At 35.0% G+C, this 20,941-nt stretch overlaps 1 protein-coding gene across 2 annotated transcripts in view; it reads right to left on the bottom strand.

The window, feature by feature from the left end:
• The window catches only part of LOC128858709 (glucose dehydrogenase [FAD, quinone]), a 29,841-nt gene extending 9,157 nt beyond the window's left edge, over positions 1-20,684 (bottom strand). Inside the window, exon 1 of one of the 2 annotated variants that reach the window (XM_054095188.1) lies at positions 20,579-20,684. The gene's annotated coding sequence lies outside the window, so the exon portion shown is untranslated. Of the gene's footprint in view, positions 1-19,778; positions 20,145-20,578 lie in introns of those variants that run through there. The other variant, XM_054095187.1, reaches the window with a different exon arrangement.
• Between the last annotated feature and the right edge of the window lie 257 nt (positions 20,685-20,941).

The following is a 20,941-nucleotide window of genomic DNA, read 5'->3' as shown; positions in this document are numbered from 1 at the left end:
AATTCATGCCTCTTGGGAGTTCTAAAAGGGCTGTGGGTAATATAAGAGAAGCCTAATTTTATACAAGACAAACCAGTTACGAAGGTGGAGGACAAGCAAATTAGTCAACTTGTCTTATTAACACTGAACTCACAGAGAATGTAACTGGTCCCTAGTACTATCAAAAGATTGTGTGTGGAGGCCTTAGATCCTACTAACGATGTACTATTTCGAGAGTTTCAATGAGAGAGAATAGAAAAATAAAGAATCGGGTATATACATAGGTCTGCGATCTGCAAATTATTTAACCAGAAGGCGCCCACATAGTACAAAAAATAGAGTGTGACCAATATCACACCGTTAAAGGTTCTCAGCGAGTTTTAAAGAATCAGCCGATTTACTGACGTAACCGAGGTTATGACAGGGGTTTGTTTACAAAAAAACTAAGATTGTATTGGTGATATACGAAAGAACCAACACAGTCTGCACTCATGTTGCTTCGTTGCCGTCTGAACCAGCACTGTTTGAACGAGTGTGTGAAATGAGCGGACAGTATCCGGACAGCTGCAGAGTCCTCGGTGACGTAGCAGCCGAAGTAACTCCCTCAATTTCGTTTATCACCATAGCTAAAGGTCAAACTTGGTAATCTATCATGCTTGAGTATCCCAACTAGTCACCAGTCTAGAATCTGTCCTTGAAAGTATTAGCAGAAAGTTGGTGGTTTCTTGTGCTACATGATCTAGACATGGCTTTTGTATTTCCACAAGATGTTAATGCATACCACAAGTTATTCGTCTGCGATAAAATATCAAGGGGGACTAAATGTGTGAAACGTTGATAGGTTTGCACCGATTTTGGATCTAAAATTTGCCCACTCCTTACCTGCTCTCTACCTCCCAGACTGGTATAACGTCTTCCAAGCTGAGATCTATGCTGTAGGCAAAGCAGCAAAATCGCTAAGACTAATGGGGTCTGACAAACCTTACCATTTTTGTTGATATTTATTCCGTCAAAATTATTGCCTCTATTCAAGTGAAGCGGAATGTATGGCACTGGTTTGGTTGGTTGGTTTAAGTGGTGATTCGTCCAGAATCCAACTAGCGCTTCCGCACCATTTTGTTGCCACATCCTGGACTCTATAGCACTACTTTATAATCTTTTTGAAATCCAAAAAGGGAACTATGAACTTCTCCGCGTAAGGAAGGATAGGCGCAATTTCAGCTTTATTCTTCCTCAATGTGATTTGTCTATGTTGCTGGGAAACTTAAGTAAAAAATTTAAGTACAGGGCCCGCCATCTATCATTACGGATTTGAACTAGGTATTATTTGAAGAATGGTAACACTTAGCTGCCATCTGATTTGACAGAAAATTAGTTTTATTTTTCCGCTGAACGAAAATGGTTGTGTATACGCTCAAAGAACGCTGGGAAATATTGCGTTTTCGCTTCGCTTCATGGGCTTGGGATCGACTTGAAGAAGATGAAGACTTTTACCGAAAAATCATCTTTTCGGATGAAGCTCATTTCCATCTCGGCGGGTATGTTAACAAGCAAAATTGCCGCATTTGGGGCTCAGAAAACCCGCACGCACTCGAAGATCGCATTATCAGCCGAAATTCTGATATCGTTTGACCGCATCGGAGCTGCGATTTGACGCCGTTGGATTATTATCTTTGGGGTGCCGTCAAAGACCAGTGTTATGCCATTAAACCAGCAACAATTGATGTACTGAAGACCAACATACGCGATGTCATAGCTGAAATACAGCCGCATACAATCGAAAATGTGTTGAAAAATTGGACCGATCGTATGGGATGGTGCATGGCTAGCCGAAAAAACACAGTTTGGAAAAATATTGAGTAGTTTCTTTTTTATAGCATTTTTAATTCTGTAAAGTTATATGGCGGACCCTTTACATCCCAATGTTTTCCTTAACGTCGCCAGATAAAGGCTCAATAAAACATGTTGTCATTTTCACCTTAAATTTGTGAAGTTTTTTTATTTTATTACGCACAAATTCATGATCAATTAATAAAGTCCCTGCTGTTGCTGAGTACTTCTGCTTAAAATATATTTAACTTTTATGAAGCAAAGTATTCTTGCTATGGAATTTATTTGCATTTAATTAACCCATTTACTGTGCTTTTCTCTGTATGCGTCGATTTGTTGAGATTTTTAATTTGCTCATTTCTCCTCTTTTTACGTCTTCTGCGATCAATATTTACTTTGTTCTAGAGTTGTTTTCGGCAGCTTGCTTCGGAGAAACTATCGAAAGTGAAATTTGCCAAAATTCATGCGTAAATTGTACTTGTATTTGTATGTATGTCTATGTATAGGTACACTTTTTTAACAGTTTCTTTATGATAAGTGTTTAATCAGTGGTTAAGTTATCGGTCTTTGTTATTGTATAGGCCATGCATACGTAGGTGCCCATAATTATGAAAATTTAAAATAAATTACTTTATTATTATCAGTTATTTCACACCACTTTATTTTAAACTAAATTTATTCAATGTAATTTTTACGATATCTTTCACAATGCTTGTTCAGGCCAAAATCGTAACATTAAGATAGCATTAACTAGGGTGAAGATTGTTTAGTCATCAAATAATATCATGTGGGCTGAAAAGCTCGGTGCTAACAAATGGCACTAGTTTTATTGATACACCAGAAAACATCAAAAATCCTCAGAATCGTTTTGAATGATCGAAAAGTGAAGTTGCGTGAGTTAGCTGGCATCGTAAAGATATGTCGTGTTGGCTTTATATTGCATGAGGGGGATAGTCAAATATCAACAGTCCCCGTTTCTCTTTAACATCGTTTTGGGCGTTGTCATGTAAAACGTCTCGTCATCTGGAGGCAGTATTACCTGGGGACTGTAAGGACGCCTAGCGGATCTTGGCTATGTAGATGACATCTGTCTTCTGTCCCACAACTATCTTAACATGGCAGCGAGTCAAGTCGTGCGAGAAGCAGCTCAGAAGATCAATATCCAGAAAACCAAAACATAAGTATAAACACAGGAAAGACGCGAAATTTCTCAATTGATGTATCGATTTCGAAGATGTAGAATCTTTCTGGTATTTAGACAGCGTTATATCGGTCTCTGGAGGATCGAGCGATGATATCAGAAAGCGTATAAAGAAAGGTGGGGCGGCATTTGGCTCTCTGCAAGCAATTTGGAATGCATCACACATTTCACCACGCACAAAACTGCGATTTTTTAACTCCACCGTAAAGTCGATTTTACTTTATGGTTGTGAAGCATGGAATGCGACGTCAGCTGACACAAGCTCATTACAAGCTTTTGTAAACAAATGCCTTCAAAAATTCTCAAAATATTCTGGCCAAATATTATCTTCAATGCTGACTTTTGAGCCAGAACCCAGCAGAAGCCAATACATACTATTAGAGGCCTGAAAGATAAAATAGGGCTAGATTAGCCATGTTCTATGCAGCGGTAATGGTAATGGTAACTTAGCAAGGGCCGCCATTGACTGGAACCACCAAGGAAGCCACAGACGTGGAAGACCAGCGAATACCTGGAGAGGACTGCTGGAGTCAGAAACCCGCGCCATGCAGTTTAGCTGGATTGAAGTTAAGAGATTGGAAGTTAAGAAATTGGATTCTTCGAATGGAAGCAATTCATTATGGAATTCATGACGATGATGGTTTGACTATGAGAAAGCTTTACCAAAAACAAGAACGTCTTGATGTATCTGAACAATGGCAAAACTACATGAATTGAACTTCAAATTGCTCTCACATCCACCGGATTCGTCAGATTTGGCTCGAATGAAGAAGTTATCGCTAAAACCGAGGCGTATTTTGAGGCAAAAGATAAATCGTTCTACAAAAGTGGTTTTGAAATATTGGAGCAGCGCTGGAATGATTGCGTTGTTCTTCATGGAGATTACATGAAAAAAGCTTTTTGTTAAAAACATTGCGATAAAAAGAGCCAAAAAAACTGTGAAATAAGATTTTTGGTTTTTAAATAACAGTAACGTACGTACACTTCAGTTCACAATAATCAGAGGGCAATGATTGCCAAGTTTTGACTCTTGTATTTTTTTAATTTTATTTGTTTATAAAATTTTAGGGCATTTTACAGCAAAAACAATATAATTCAAACATTCAGCAGAATATTCATCAAAATTTTCAATTGTTTTTCAGAATGTTTAGAAAACTTCAACTGCTCATTAAATTTTAATCTGATGGTGTAGAGCTTTGAAGTTACTAAAAAATCGCGTTGATTTTTGAAATTTTAGTTTTTTTGTTTTTTTTGGGTACAATGTTGACAATTTTCTGTCTATATATAGTATGTATTTGTATGATACATATATGAAAAATACTCAACACTTCGGCGCAAAAAATTGTCAGAAGTCAAAGAAAGTTTTGAGCCACTTGCAATTCGCACTTTATTATACAAGGTGGCGCAAAATTAATCATACAATTTTGTAGGGGAATAACCTTTTTTCTAAATAAAAAAATGATTTTGAGTGGTGGAAATCTTTATTCTGAGCCACTTGAAATTCGCACTCTGTTATACAAGGTGGCTCAAAATTAATCATCAAATTTTGTACTGGAATAATTTTTTTTTACCAAATTAAAAAAAATGAAATGAACATTTGGTACAAAAATTAGTTTGTGAGGGGGGAAATCTTTATTTTGAGCCAATTGAAATTTGCACTTGGTTATACAAAGTGACGTAAAATTAACCATCTAATTTTTTACTTAAATATGTTTTTTTACCAAATAAATAAAATGATTTTGAGTGGTGGAAATCTTTATCTTGAGTCACTTGAAATTAGGAATTTTTTATACAAGGTGGCGCCAAATTATTTATACCATTTTGTACTTGAATAATTTTTTTACCAAATAAATAAAATGATTTTGAGTGGTGGAAATCTTTATTTTGAGCCACTTGAAATTAGCAATTTATTATACAAGGTGGCGCCAAATTATTCATACCATTTCGTACTTGAATAATTTTTTTACCAAATAAATAAAATTATTTTGAGTGGTGGAAATCTTTATTTTGGGCCACTTGAAATTAGCAATTTATTATACAAGGTGGCGCCAAATTATTCATACCATTTTGTAGTTGAATAATTTTTTTACCAAAAAAAAAAATGATTTTGAGTACTGTAAATCTTCATTCTGACCTTTATGCGCTCTGTTGCTTGTTTGTTTATATACAGCAGCTGTCTAGTACCACAAGTGTCAAATATTATTATAAAACTTATTAAATTAGATTCAATTAAAATTATAAAACTTATTAAATTAATTATTTAATTGCATTATTTTAAATTTAAATTAAATTAATTTGTCGCTGCCTTGCAATAATATCGAATATATCGGATACAAAACTGCACACCTAGAACTTTTTCTACAAATTTGGAGAAAAGAGTAAAAATCTTGATGATCACTTTTTAAATTTGTTAAATTTTTGTGGATTTTGTAAGGAATTTGGAGAGTTAAATGGGTTTGTTGTAGAATGCACAGTATTTTGATAAAAGATAAAAATTAAACAAATTTTAAGAAAAAAAAAATAACCACAACTTGGTAACTTGTCGCGCTCCTATTATGTATACTGAACGTGGCTGTCATCAGCAGGGTTGGTCATCGTGTAAAAAATAACACCGGTACACAAAAAAACAAATTAAAAAAATAGCGAAAATTCGATGTTTTGGCAAAAAAAAATTTTTGAGATCTAAGGAAAGCATAATTTTTTATGTATTTTGATCCGTTATATACTAATTTCGATCGTACTTACTTTTATCGGAATAGAGAAGAGGAGTTCCGGAAGTTTTTCACAAAGGACGATGAGAACTCGGTAGTGTACTGTTCCAAAGTTAAAAGCTTGGTTGATGAATTAAAACCTAATATTATATCTGTAAAAACGATGAGTGGAGACTCTTTATAGATTCATCAACTAGAAGTCTCAAAGTTGTCTTGCTTCACATTGGAAACATATTAGCGCCAATTCCAATAGCCCATTCGACGAAGCTTAAGGAGACCTATGCAAATTTGGAAATTGTATTGGACAAGATAAAGTATTCAGAACACCAATGGTAAAATTGCGGGGATCTCAAAATCGCAACACTTCTTTTAGGCCAACAATCAGGATTCACAAAATAGTCTTGCTATCTATGTTTGTGGGATAGTAGAGACAGAGAGAATCACTATGTGAAAAACGAATGGCCTACGAGAGTGCAATTAAATGTCGGTACTCAAAATGTAATACGAACACCATTAATTCAGCCTTCAAGCTATCTGCTACCGCCACTTCACATCAAATTAGGTCTCATGAAACAATATGTCAAAGCTCTGGACAAGGATGGTGATTGTTTTCAGTACTTGAGAGAAAAGTTTCCGGCGATAAGTGATGCCAAATTAAAACAGGGAATTGTTAATGGACCCCAAATTAGAACTCTATTTCATGATGCTAGTTTTATAAGTAAATTTAATGACGCGGAGAGAGCTTGGGTAAGTTTAAAAAATGTGTGTCGTAACTTTTTAGGAAATAATAAAAGTGAAAATTACAGGACAATAATCGAAGAATTAGTGACAAATTACAAAAGCTTAGGATGCTTAATGAATCTAAAATTACACTTCCTAGATTCTCACATCGACTACTTTCCTGAGAATCTTGGGGAGTACAGTGAAGAACAGGGAGAACGCTTTCATCAAGACATAAGTGAAATGGAGACTAGGTATCAAGGAAATTGGAATATCAACATGATGGCAGACTATTGCTGGACACTCAAAAGAGATATACCAAAAGATAATAACAAACGAAAGAGAAATTCTCTCCGTAGATCATTTGAAAATAAAAGAGTTCGATACCACCGGACAACAGTTTGAAAGTTAGGAAAATCGTTCTTCTAATTCTTTTTATACGTTATTTTCATAGATTTTACAATTTTTTTGCATTTTCAGATTTTAATCTTGTATTTTTTTAATAAACAATACAATAAAATTTATTTGTGTTTAAAAGTTTTTTTTAAATTTTTTCAGCAGCAATTTTCTGCTATTTTATCCATTTTTTGCGAATTTTCGCTAATTTTTGGGGGTTTTTGCAATTTACTCGTAATTGAAGGCTGAACGGCCCAAGGTGACTTGAAATTCGTATTCAGCGGGTCGAAAAACATGGCCGTAGATAGGTGGCACCCGGTGTACAGACAACTTTTTTTTTGTGTGCCAGTGTAATTAGTGCCATAAGCGAATAGTTAAAACACTGAAAAACTGAAAAATGTATTAATGATAATGACTATTATTTTAACTACCACTAAAAAATTAGTGGAAGTGCAATTTAGTGATAGTGCAAAATGCCCAACCCTGATTATCAGGTCCCCAGCATGAGAAAAAAATATCTAACACTTTTGCCACTACATTTTTATACAAACAACAAATGCGAATGATAAAATACTTTCGTGATTTATCACGTGCAGTATTTTTTGTTGACACCAATTTTATGAATCAACCTAAATTTTCATTAATCACACCAGGTTCAAATGAATTTGTATCTTGCCTGCATTTCGCTGCGAATAAATAAATAAAAAATGCGAGATTAACTGCAATAAAAATTAAATTCAAAGTTGATAATAAAATTAATCTTATATCTCGCTAAAATATGAATTAATCATTTTTATGGTGCCAACAACACTACCCATGTATGTATGTATGTAATTGCCTTGTAATTACAGCAAATGTTTCCGAATATCTGTCGGGCAATGCACCCAAACAAATGATGCTTTTACTACTATTTTCTTGAAAACGTTCGACTTCACTTTACTTTTTCGTGTTAATGATACTGTTACGTTATTTTACAATAACTCACATGAGCATGTGCATATGTGTATCTGTATATGTATGTATGTTCATTAGGGGTATTCCTTTTTATGCAATTTTTGTTAAAAGCCTTTAGAATGATGAAATAAGATTTTACTTAAATTTTTTAAGACATGTAAATAATTCAAGACATATAAAAATGCTATAAATGTTTGTTTTTAATTTTCTACATAATCTCCTAGTATGTAAATAAGCAGTGAAGAACTTAAGTCTACATACAGCAGCGTATTTTTAATCCGCAGAAGATATACAATAATTGAAAACAACTGCTAATGTATTTTTTTATTCATAAATTTACAAAAATTAAATTATTTCACTTGCTTTATAACAAAAAAATTAACAAAACAAGAAAAAAGCGGTATGACAAAAGTCTACATAGTGTTCAATTAGCTTGAAAAAACAAATTTATTCATTTTAAAACTCGCTTTTTTGAATACTTTTATTATTTTTTATATATTATTTATATTTTATATTTGAAAGGTCCACCATCGTTATCAAAACACTTCCTCTTCCAGAAACACTTCTATGGCAGCTGTCAGTTCACTCTCGTCGGAAAATTCTCTGCTTCAGGCAAGGAAAGAGCTAGAGCCTTGAAAGATAAGTAAGGTTTTCCAGCAATTCGAAGACCACTTCCAGCAACCAATGGCAACTTCAATTTTAAGTACGGTTGCATTGTCTTTAGAAAACGGGCGAATATCGTTGTTTAAGGCCAAACTGAACCGAAACCGAACAGAACTGACAAAAAATATGTTGTAGGTTGTTGTTAATTTTAATAGGTTGTAGGCGTTTCCACCTTGCTAGCTGCACCCTGTATCGTTATACAAGTAAGGCTTACCGACAGCGCTGAAAAATTGATCCCTACTCCCTAAATTGACCACACTCGATGGACGAACAGATAGATATTGCAAGGAAATTTTTTTCAACAGAAATTGTGAGCTTTTATACTATTATTCAAAAAATGTTACTAAACCTCAAAGTTTGTACAACTTTTTAACAAAAAAAAACAAAAAAATAAGAAATTGTTGGCCAAAGTTCGTTATTTTCTTGGCCGAATCCCAACTAAACCCAATTCAATTTTCCTGTTCGAGCATCACCGCAGCTAGGTCGTCCCCTAGTTGTCTAGTCGCCGCATGCGGATGAGGAGGTGTAAAATGCCTAATGCATCATTAAAGCTGCCGCCGTCGCTGCAATGGTATGTTGCCAACCGCGGAACCGCTTTCGCATTAATTCAGAGTTTCGTACCATCTTCCTCATTACAACATACGTCCAGGTCTCGCTTTTTCAACACGAGAATTTTTTTCGCGAAACCACTGATGATTTTTCACGTTTCGTCGCTGCTTAGCATTTTGTCGTAAAGATTTTCAGTGGTTATGTGACCGGCTGCATCCTTCAGTCTCTGACGTTCTTGTGCCAAACGCATGCATTGGAAAAAGGTGTTATCTTTGGCTACGTCCCGTATATGCATGTGGGATGTTCGCATATCCCTATTTTGAACAGTTCGTTGCACCCATGCTAGGAGCTTGCACTAGTGATTTGCCTTTCAGTTCAGCTCCGTATAAGAGAACGGAGAGCGTTGATGCCTACATTATTTCTCGTTTCCTTTGGGTTGGTCCCCCTTTTTTTGCCATCACTCTACTGAGTAGGAATGCCATCTTAGTGGCTTTCTCTGCTGCGCGTTTTATTTGTGCTCTGAAAGTTGGTACTTTATAATTTTTTTGTGGTTAGTGTTAGTGATGAAGGTATCTTCCAGTTCATGGGCTGTTGTTTCGTCTCTCCAGCTGGCGCAATTTATTCGATATTTTTAGGTATAATACGTAATTGGAAGCACGTCTTCGGTCGATGTTCTGCTCAGCTTAAACCGTTTGGGATATTAAAAGCTGTACGATTTGAAATGTGTAGTTTTACAACAGCAGCGTAAATTAGAGTTTTTTTTTAATATTGTAATACATTCGGTAAGACCCATGAAAGGAGAATCGACACACATAATCTCTTTGTCAATTTTAAAGCTGCACTCGACAGCTCGAAAAGGAGTTGCTTATATGTCACGATGTCCGAATTTGGTAACTCCGCAAAACTAATACGGCTATGCAAGATGACGTTGCTTAATGCTAGTAGTGCCGTCACAAATTGGGACTTCGTAGGACTACTTTAAGGTGATGCTGGAAAAGTTCATGCGTGTCGCAGAACTTAATCGCCCAGACACAAGTTTCTATGGGGCGTAAAATTGTTGGCGCATGCCGATGATTTTGACATCATCGGCCTGAACAACCGCACTGTTAGTTCTGCCTTTTCCAAACTGGATAAAGAAGGAAAGCGAATGGGTCTGGTGGTGAAAGAGGACAAAACGACGTACCTCCTGCCGTCAAACAAACAGTCGGCGCACTCGCGTATCGGCACCCACGTCACTGCTGACAGTTATGATTTCGAGGTTGTAAAAGACTTTGTTTATTTAGGAACCAGCATTAACACCGATAACAATGTTAGCCTTGAAATTCAACGTAGAATCTCTCTTGCCAACTAGTTCTACTTTCGACTAAGTAGGTATTTGAACAGTAAAGTCCTCTCTCGATGAAGACAACTAAGTATCTCATCATGCCCGTCTTAACGTAGGTGGTGTAGAAGCTTGAACGATGACAATATCCCATGAGGCGTCCCTTGGAGAGTGTTTGAGAGAAAGATTCTGCGGAATATTGGTGGACCTTTCACGTTGGTAAGGGCGAGTATCGCAGGCGATGGAATAATCAGCTGGATAAGCTTTACGACGACATAGACACAGTGAAGCGAATAAAGATCTAGCAGCTTCGTTGGCTGGGTCATGTCATCCGAATGGAAACAAACGCTCCGGCTCTGAAAGTATTCGATGTAGTGCCAGCTAATGGTAGCAGAGGAAAAGCAAGGCCTCCTCTGCGTTTGCAAAAATCAGCTGGAGAAGGACTTGACTTTACTTAGTGTGCCCAACTGGGGCCAGTTAGCACGAAAAAGAAACAACTGGCGCGCTTTGCTAAACTCGTCCAAAGTCGCGAACGCGGCTTTCGCGCCAATCAAGAAGAAGAATACGGGTCTCGCTAAGTAACATTGCTCGATAAATTGCAAGTCAAAGTGTAGGGGCTTGTAATTTCTTTGCCAGAACGATTGCAAAGGAGCCGATTTTTAGTGGTCAAATTAAGTTGTCATATTTGCGACCAATCTTTAAAGTATCAATCTGAGTCAATCTGAGCTAAATATGATATAGGATTTTCCAATCAGAGGTGTTATTTTATATTCAAAAATGCTAATGAAATTTTCCATACCCGAATTGCAAAGTGGCTGCCTTATGTCCTCGATAGCCTCTCGAATTCCATCTTTGAAGTATTGAATCGACCCTGGGCTGTTAGCGTGGACCTTCTCTTCCACGTGGCCCCAAAGAAAAAAGTCACAAGGTGTTAAATCACAAGATCTCGGTGGCCAATTGAGATCACCTCTTCGAGATTTCGTTGCTTGTGTAGCACCCAGCGCCGTCTTGTTGAAAATAAACGTTGTCCAGATCAATACAATCTAATTCCGGCCTTAAAAAGTCGTTAATCATGTCTAGGTCGCCTTTTATATATTTAAATAACACCTGTTATTGGAAAACCCTTTCTAATTTCCAGGCAAATGAAATTAAATTTCTGGGAAAATTTTTTCTTCAGACATTTTAACCAATTATTGTCTCTGTTCATTATATTTGACTTGCAAGTACCTAAAATTGGTCCTGCTTAAAAAAAGAGTTAGAGGGTTAAAATGTTTAGGAAGTATATTTTCTGGAAAATTTCGTTATGGGTATTCTTTCACAAAAACTTTGTGGTTCATAAAAATCCGAAAAAAATTTAGAAAAATACAAGTACGTAAAATTTCTCACAGAAACTTTATGTGAATAATAAAAATCCAAAAAACAAATAAACAAAGGAATACGGAGAAACCTCACTTGAGCGAACACGCTTCGTCAGTCAACTTTGGCCGCTCCAAGAGAGATGTCCACTCAAAAACTTCTTCCGACACACAAGATTTAGTACCTATAGAAAAAAATGTTCGCTCAAGGAAGGTATCCTGTTAATAGAGGTGTTTGTTAAGGGAGGTTACACTGTGCATACTTACAGTCCTGTGCAAAAAAAAACCGGACAGTCTGAAAACTCCATTTTTTGAAGTAATATGGATTTTATCAAATATGTTTGAATGTGGTTATATTCCATTGTGTTTTTAAACAAAATTATGAAATACAATCAATAAATTTCATACGTGTTTTTAATATTTTCATACTTTATTTGTTTTAGCATAGTCAATAACGAATGTTTTATTATTAGTTTATCCTTATTATATAATCTTACACCTAATTAATTCAAAACAAAATTAATTATTTCATTACAAATGTTATAATTTGAAGTTTTAATACTTGGTCGCACCGCCTTTCGCCTTAATTACCGCTTTAATAGGTCTCGGCATTGATGTAACCAGGGTTTGCAACAATTCCTCCGAAATATCGTTGTGCCAAGTGTCCATTATAATGTTATCCAGGTCAGTTTTGTTCTTCGGCTTTTTTTCAGCTGCCTGCTTCTTTACAATGGCCCAGAGGTTCTCAATTGGGTTTAGGTCGGGACTGTTACCCGGCCATTCCAATTGGACAATTCCGTTTTTTTCCATAAATTCTTTTACCTGCAACAAATAAGGAATAAATCATTGGTTTTTTGATTCGACATTTAAACAAAACACTCGGGAGATTTAACAAAAATCATAACTTACTTTGTGAGATCGGTGGCATGGCGCAGAATCATCCTGAAATATAACGTCCGTTCTTAGAGAATACTCCTCCTCAATGACAGGTATTAAATGTCTATTTAAAATTGAAATGTAAGCATCTCCGTTCACCCGACTATCAATAAGAGTCAGTGCTTTCATTCCGTCATAGCTGAAGCAGCCCCATACCATTCTACCAACTGACTGTCTTACAGTAGGCAGTATGCATCCAGTTTTATATCCTTCGCCAGATCTGCGCCTCACATGGTGGATACCATCCGATCCAAAGAGGCTAAACTTGGATTCATCCGAAAAAATCACATTCTTCCAGTGCTCGACAGTCCAGTTTTCATGAGTTTTGGCCCATCGGTATCGTTTTTGACGCATTTTTTCGTTCAAAAACGGCTTTTTTTCGGGATGTCTTCCTACAAAACGGGCATTTATCAATCTCCTACACACAGTAGATGAATCTATTTCGACGCCAGTTGCATCCAAGAACTCCTTCCTGATGTCTGCCGAAGATTTGAAACGGTCCTGGATACACATCCGCTTAATCATCCGGTCTTCAGCAGGCGACGTCCTTTTTTCGTCGTCCAGATCCTTTCTTTCGCTCTGTTGAAGCCGTTTCTGCAAATTTCTTTAAAAAAATCGGCAACAGATGATTTGCTGCAGCCTACTTTAGCAGCAATTTGACGTACGGACAATTTTTTCTGTGATAGTGCAATAATTTGCCCCTTAACGACAGCTCCCATTTGCTTCGATCTTGGCATATTTTTGATATTAACACTTGCCACGTATCGACTATTTCACTTATTGGTTAAATTATGATACAAATTAATTCAAAACTGTTCTATTTATACACAAAAAAAGCTACTTACCGCCAAGAAGCTTTATACTCAAGCTATAGAAATTTAAATAGGATAAATTAGCTGTCCGGTTTTTTTTGCACAGGACTGTATGTTATAATCTTTTCGCACAAATCTAGTCCTTGGGGGGTGTTGACGCCATCGTTTTGCAATTAAATTTCTCTTCCCTCAAAACGGCGTCGCACAGTGTAAATTATAAGAAGCAAGAAAAGCATTGGCTCGAGGTGACTACTCCGGAAATAACTGTAAATCTTTTCGTTTCAAATTCCGTACATAGCTCCATACAGCTCGCTTCACACACAACAAATAAATACTTTTATCTTAAACGTTTCCCTATAAAGTGTCAGGCATTCCTCTTTATTTTTAGTGATTTTCACTAATTAATTTGCGAATCAAATGTGTCGACTTTTAATTTATTTATTTATTTTCCATACCTAGCTTTTGCTAACAAAAAAAAAAAAAATACTTAAATCCCAATCATTTCACCCAAGGCGAATTTATTAAAGGTGGTATCGGTAAATCAGCTGTTTTGCTTTTTTTCTTTCGTTGTGCCCATGCGGATGTCAGCTCAGAATGAAACAAGACGAATTCATTCTTTGTTTTCTACTTTGTCGTGACGTGCAAACGCTGTTGTTGGTTGAATGAATGCTCCTTGATTTCAGCCATTCCTCTTTTTTCTTATTGATTTTCACTACGAACTCAAGTGTAACTATGACATTCAGGTCCTACCCCTAATGCACATTTACGTGTACGTAGCTGCACATATTGGCAGATTAAATATTTGAAAGTGAAATTTAACGCTTGCTCACTAAATAACAACAAAAGCGCCGTAACGGCGGACAAACGTAATAATGACAAGTAAATAAAAATTATCAACGAAAATAAAAATTATCAAACAAAAATATAATAAAAATAATCAACAAAATTAAAAAATATACTCGCTGACCTAAGCGCTGGAGCGCATGTTATGTACATACACATACACCTATATATTTAGCTGCACCTATGTATGTATAGATGTATGTGTGTATGTACCTATAAATGAAAAATGTTGCAATCACTTTGTTGATTGACTTTGCGTTGCATTTTTTGCTTATCTATAATTTTTCTTACTCTACTCCCACTTCCATTTGCTTCACTTTTGACGTTTTACAAACCAGATTGCCACTTGCAACAAAAGAACTGGTTTTCTTCCAAAACTCGTACACTTTAACAGTCGACTATTATTTCTTTAAGCGGTTTTGTTTTTATCATGTCTTCTGTTTTGCTATATGTCTTCGTGTGTGTGTGTGAGCGTGTGCAATAGCTTGTTGGATTAGCTCGATTACCCAAGAAAACCTGCTGCCGTGCGAAATGCAGCGCTACTGCAGTGCCCATAACAGTTGGAGTTGCGAGTCAAGTTCAAGGCTCCTTCCCCCTAATTTGTTGGTTAACGTACGTTTTTCAGGGCTCAACTAATAAAGTTTGTCATATCAATTATTTTGTCTCTGTATAAGCACCCTTTCGTGCTAAATTAAACCTTAAAAAAAATATTTTTTTAAATCTGAATAGTTTTGTTTAAAAGCATATGCAATTGAAGAGAAAAAGCTGCGTATGCAAAGTAAGTTACTGCAGCGGCTTTTAGATATCGAGCGGGGCACCCACACTTCCATAGCCCAAGCAGTTTGACATACCGATATTGAGTGTACACTATTTTTGTTTTTTTTTTTGTTTTTTATATTCTTGAAAATATTGTGTATTGCTGGCCAGAACTCATATCCACCTTTTTGGTAGTATAAGAAATTGAGCCTCAAAAAATTGCTCGTCCTTCGACTCAATTTTTGAAATGCACATTTAAATAGGAGTACTAATATTGGGTTGGGGAAAAAGTAATGTCGTATTTTGTCAATTGAGCGCGACATTTAAACATATCTTGCGTTGTTCTAATTGCATCGGGTCACACTAAACGGCGATTTGAAGACGACAATCTGTACTACACGTGTCTCTTTGACAGTGTTGTGATCGTACCTTTCAGTCTTAAGTTATAGCGCGTCAAAGATGGAGTCCACCAAGCAAGAAATTCGTCATATTTTACGTTTTTACTACCTTAGAGGTAAAAATGCAACGAAGGCGGTGGCAAAAATTTGTGAAGTTTATGGGCCTGATACTGTAACGATTCGCACAGCATAGCGTTGGTTCCATCGATTTCGTTCTTGTGTAGTAGATGTCGAAGATGCACCCCGTACTGGTTGGCCAATCGTCGTAGAGACTGATAAAATCGTTGAAATTATCCAAAGAGACCGGCATGTGAGCATTCGCTCGATTAGTCAGGAACTAGGTGTAGACCACAAAACCGTTTGGAACCATTTGCAGAAGATTGGGTTCCAAAAAAAAGCTGGATGTTTGGGGGCCACACGTGTTGACGTAAAAAAATCTCTTGGACCGAATCAACGCTTGCGATTCTCTGCTAAAACGGAAGAACTTGACCCATTTTTGAAGCGGAAGGTGTCTGGCGATGAAAAGTGGATCACGTACGGCAACGCCAAACGTAAAAGATCGTGGTCGAGAAGCGGCGAGCCGGCCCAAATCATCGCCAAGCCTGCATTGACCGCCAGGAAGGTTTTGCTGTGGGTTTGGTGGGATTGGAAGGGAATTATCCACTATGAGCCGCTCAACTATGGCCAGATCCTTAATTCGGTCCTCTACTGTAAGCAACTTGACCGTTTGAAGCAGGCGATTGACCAGAAGCGGCCAGAATTGGTCAATAGGAATGGTGTTGTGTTCCACTAGGACAACACTCGTCCTCACACATCTTTGATGACCCGCCAGAAGCTACGGAAGACTGGATGGGATGTCCTATCGCACCCACCATATAGTCCGGACCTGGCACCAAGTGACTATCATCTCTTCCGGTCCATGCAAAACGCCCTTGGTGATACCAAGTTGGCCTCAAAAGAGGCTTGCGAAAACTGGTTGTCTGAGTTTTTTGGAAATAAGGAGGGGGAGTTTTATAAAGGGGGGATAATGAAGTTGCCTTCTAAATGGCAACAAGTTTGCGAACAAAACGGGGCATATTTGACTTGAATCGGATAATTCTAAGTACGTTAAATAAAGCGTCAAATTTCGATCACAAATACGACATTTCTTTTTCCCCAACCCAATATTATAGTGATATGGGCAGGTCGATAGTCTTAGCTCTACTGCCTTTCGTAATGTAACATAAATATTCATAATTATATTTTTAATTAATTAATATTTTAAATAAAAAATTATGTTTGGAAGTCGTAATGAGTAATACCTGGCCTATAGGGTGGGTGATGTAAGAATTCCTATTACCAATGGGGGCAGACAAGTATGTTTTATTGACCGTAACAACAGCTGATCGAGCTTCGACGGTCATTGGGTTAAGTTAGCTGGTTGCCATCTTTCGCCTATGTTCTCTAAAATAATAGCTGTTTTAAAGACAAACATTGCCAGGCTGAACACGCTTGCGAATTCGTCCATCACAGGGAATTTAGTAAATCGATTTGAAGAAAACTATGTACTTCTATTTTAAAATCGAAAAAATTGCCATGTGGAGATTTTAGTGATATTCAAAGCGGACTTTGCATTGAAAAGGTGTAATCGAATTATTTTCAAACTTAAAATCTCAAGAAAAGATGAAAACCCAGGTGACACATTGAGTTCTGAAGTCTGGTGTATTGAGATGAGAATAGCCCCAGTTTTGTATTGAGTGTATTTGAGTTAAACTTCAAAAAATTTGATGCAACGCAAAGTCATCCCACTATTTTTCAACCAAAGACTCATTCTGTTATTTTTAACCCTCCGGGTCTGGCTTTTTTCGTCCTATCCGAGGATCCTTTTTATAAGGTTATATATTACATATCCGTAGAAATATGTTAAATTCACGTCCAAAGCCGACAAAATCTGGCCAGACCGGAGGATTACTCGTAAAACTAGGTGTAGAAATAGGCCGAAGTGCTCAATTATTAGTTATTATTATTATTTCCAATGGTTCCATGAAGGAAGTGCTCAAAGTGCTTAATTAAATTGGGAGAAATATTTTAGAAATTCGGACAAACTCTTTGTTTTCGCTACAAAAATATGAAAAAATCCATTCGATGTTTTTCGTTTTATTTTATTTTAATTTCAGTCTAATTTAATTGTTTTTTTTTTCATTTTTGTTTTAATATTTTTTCATTTTATTTTATTTTATTATTTTGGGTTGTTGTATATTATTTTATTTTACCTTAATTGATTTTATTTTTAATTTCGTTATTTTAATATTTAATTTATTTTATATTTAATTTATTTTATATTTTAATTTATTATTTGTGATATTTTGTTTTATTAATATTTATTTTAATTCATTTCATTTTATGTTTTTTCTATTTCAATTTATTTAGTCTGTTTTATTATTATGTTATTGAATTTTTTTTTTGTATTTCTTGTTTTCGTGTTTTATTTTTACTTTATTTTATGGTATTCCACTTTATTTATTTTATTATTTTTTGCTCGCATATTATATCCATTTATTTAATTCGTTTTTAATTTATTTTAATATGTAATATTTTTAGTATTTTGATCTTATTTCATTTTATTTAAATTAACTTTTTTTATTAATTTTAATTTTATTATAGTTTTTTAAGTTATGTCTCATTTTTTTTTCTTCATTTTTATTTTAATTAAATAAAATTTATTTTTTCATATTTTTTTTTTTTTGCTTTTTATTTTTCATTTAAATTTATTTTGATTTATTTAATTTTAGTTATTTTATTTTTTATTAATTATTATTTTATTGTATTTTTTTTTCGTATTTCATTTTATTTTATTCCATTTGAATTTATTTTGTTTTATTTTTTAAATTTATATTATTACAATCTGTTGTATTTATTTTTTGGCGGCCGCCGTAGCCGGTGAAACAGCAAAATGAAGAAAAAGTTTCTCCCAATAGGCAGGCAATGGCAAACCTCTGAGTGTATTTCTACCATGAAAAGCTCCTCATAAAAGCATATCTGCCGTGCGGAGTCGGCTTAAAACTGAAGGTCCCTCCATTTGCGGAACAACATCAAGACACGCGCCACAAATATGAGGAGGAGCTCGGCGAAACACCCAAAAAAGGTGTACGCGCCAATTATCTATTTATACAATACTTTTTTATTTAATTTATTTTATTATATGTGACCTGGTCCACGAAAAGGTACCTTACGTGCGAAAACAAGTTTTCGAGAAAACAGCTGTTAAAGTTTAAACTTCTAAAAGCCCTTGTAACTTTTTTAAATATTAATATTTTTCAATCCGGTTTGGCTTATTTTCTTCAGCATAGATCACAGTATCAATAAAATCACAGAAGCGGTGAAATATTATTATTATATTATTATTAAATATTTTAAATAACTTTTGATGTTGAAACAATGCCACAATTCGTGACAAAAATTTTGACAAATCCTTAAAAACTACCATTTATAAAGTTATGAATACATTTTTTGTAACAAATTTTTTGTATCGTATTCATTACACCTCAGACTGTCCAGGAATGGTTCAGTTTTTAATTTGCACAAATTATTGTCTTCGTTATTCTAATTTGTATCATGACAAAAAAATCAGTCTTTTTCTTATTTGTACTTTTCTTTTTTTTTACTTTTAACAAACATTTAAACAAATTATGACTTTCTGGTTTTCACCATTTTAAAGAGCCTTTCAAACACTATTCGAATCAACAAAAAAGTGAAAAATGATTTTTTGACACGTAAGGTACCTTTTCATAGACCAGGTCACATATGGTGTAAATTTAGTTTATTATATTAAATTTTATTTTATGCTTATTTTAATTTTTTTAATTTCAAGTTATTTTAAATTATTTCATATCTTTCATTTAATTTTTTTTTACTCTTTTTTTTTTAGTATTTCATTCCATTTTATTTTATTGTAAGTCATTTTATTTCAATTCGTTTTATTTTAAGTCATTTTTTTTAACTTTATTTTATTTTAATTAAGTTTATTGCAACTTAATATATTTCATTTTTTTTATCTTTCATTTGATTTGTTCCTATTTTAGTTTATTTTTTATATTGTATTTTATTCGCTAGTTTTTCTTTATTCACATTTATTTTATATTATTTCATATTTCTTTATGGTATTTTATTTATTTCATTTATTTTTTATTTTATACTATTTCATATCATTGTGATTTATTTTATTTTAATTTGTTTTATTTTAATTCACTTTTATTTCCCTTTTGTTTTATTTTCATTTCATTTTATTTGTTTTTATTTTAATTTATTCTATTTTTTACATACTTTTATTTTATTTTTTATTTTCTTTCAAATCCATTGCAACAACAGTACTTACTGCTTCAATATTCGTTCGTTGATCTCCTCTCTTAATTCTGCGTGAATTTTCGTTACTCTTCTTTAGTCGCAGCAATTCTAGATATTCGCAGGCTTTGTTCGTTGCTTCTCTAGATTCGTTACACTACTTGCAATTTATTTATACTTTTTTGAACCTTTTCGCATTGAACTGTTGCTTTGCTTTTCACTTCACTTCACTTTTTTACTACAAAAACTTTTTTGTATTTATTATTTGTATTGTTTTGCACATAAGAAAATTCCACATGAATATTTCTTTCAATATTTTATGCACTTTCTTTTTTACCACGCATTCGCTGATCTTCGCTTTTCGCTTCGTACGCTAACAATTTAACTACAGGTCTTTCTAGGCCGCTTGACGCATGCGCGACGACTGTTTGATCGCCAAGTGAGTTGGTACCTTCAAAACCACAAAAACTACCTTTCTTCAAATTGCTTTCCACACACTCTTTCTTACCACTCAATGTACCTATTGGCCAAATACAGCAAGAGCATTGAGGTGAAATGAGTAGCAAAGAAGTTGGCGCGGTCAGAGCTCTCTTTTACACAACTTTAACTGGCGTTTTTCTGTTGTCGATTCAAAAAAGTTTGTCTGCATTTCAAATGGAAAATTGTGCTTACAAACAAATTTTACTTTGCCCAATTTATTTTAGTGACTGACTGATATGATGACCAAGATTTGAATTTGCTCGTCACAAAACAATTGCCTAGTCACTTCCAACCATTATATGAATGCACATACATATGAATGTATATATGTATTTTCAAATGTTACCCACTTACCATCACTTCCTCTACTTTAAATGTCAGCGGCAGTGCCATTACATCTAACCTTTCATAAGTGCTCTGCGTGCGTTTGTAAAGAGCGCCACCCGACGTGGTTGTTTGCACGTATGATAGTGGACCGTGTGCGAAATGCAACTGATTTGACTTTCCGCTTTTCATTGCTTTCTCCATTAATCATACTCACGTTCCTTCATATTTATTTTCATTTGCAATGCTCATTACTGCCATCGTCTGCTTGGTCATGACATTTGGCTACAATTGACAAGTGCCAACAATTGGGTTCGTTTATGAGTATTTCAGTTAGGTACGCAGAGAGTGTATGAATATCACTTTCTCTTGAACAGTGAACTATCGAATATT

The sequence above is a fragment of the Anastrepha ludens genome, chromosome 3 (genome assembly GCF_028408465.1).
Source record: "Anastrepha ludens isolate Willacy chromosome 3, idAnaLude1.1, whole genome shotgun sequence".
NCBI classification, from domain to species: Eukaryota; Metazoa; Arthropoda; class Insecta; order Diptera; family Tephritidae; genus Anastrepha; species Anastrepha ludens.
This window is presented reverse-complemented; position numbering and strand designations above follow the sequence as displayed.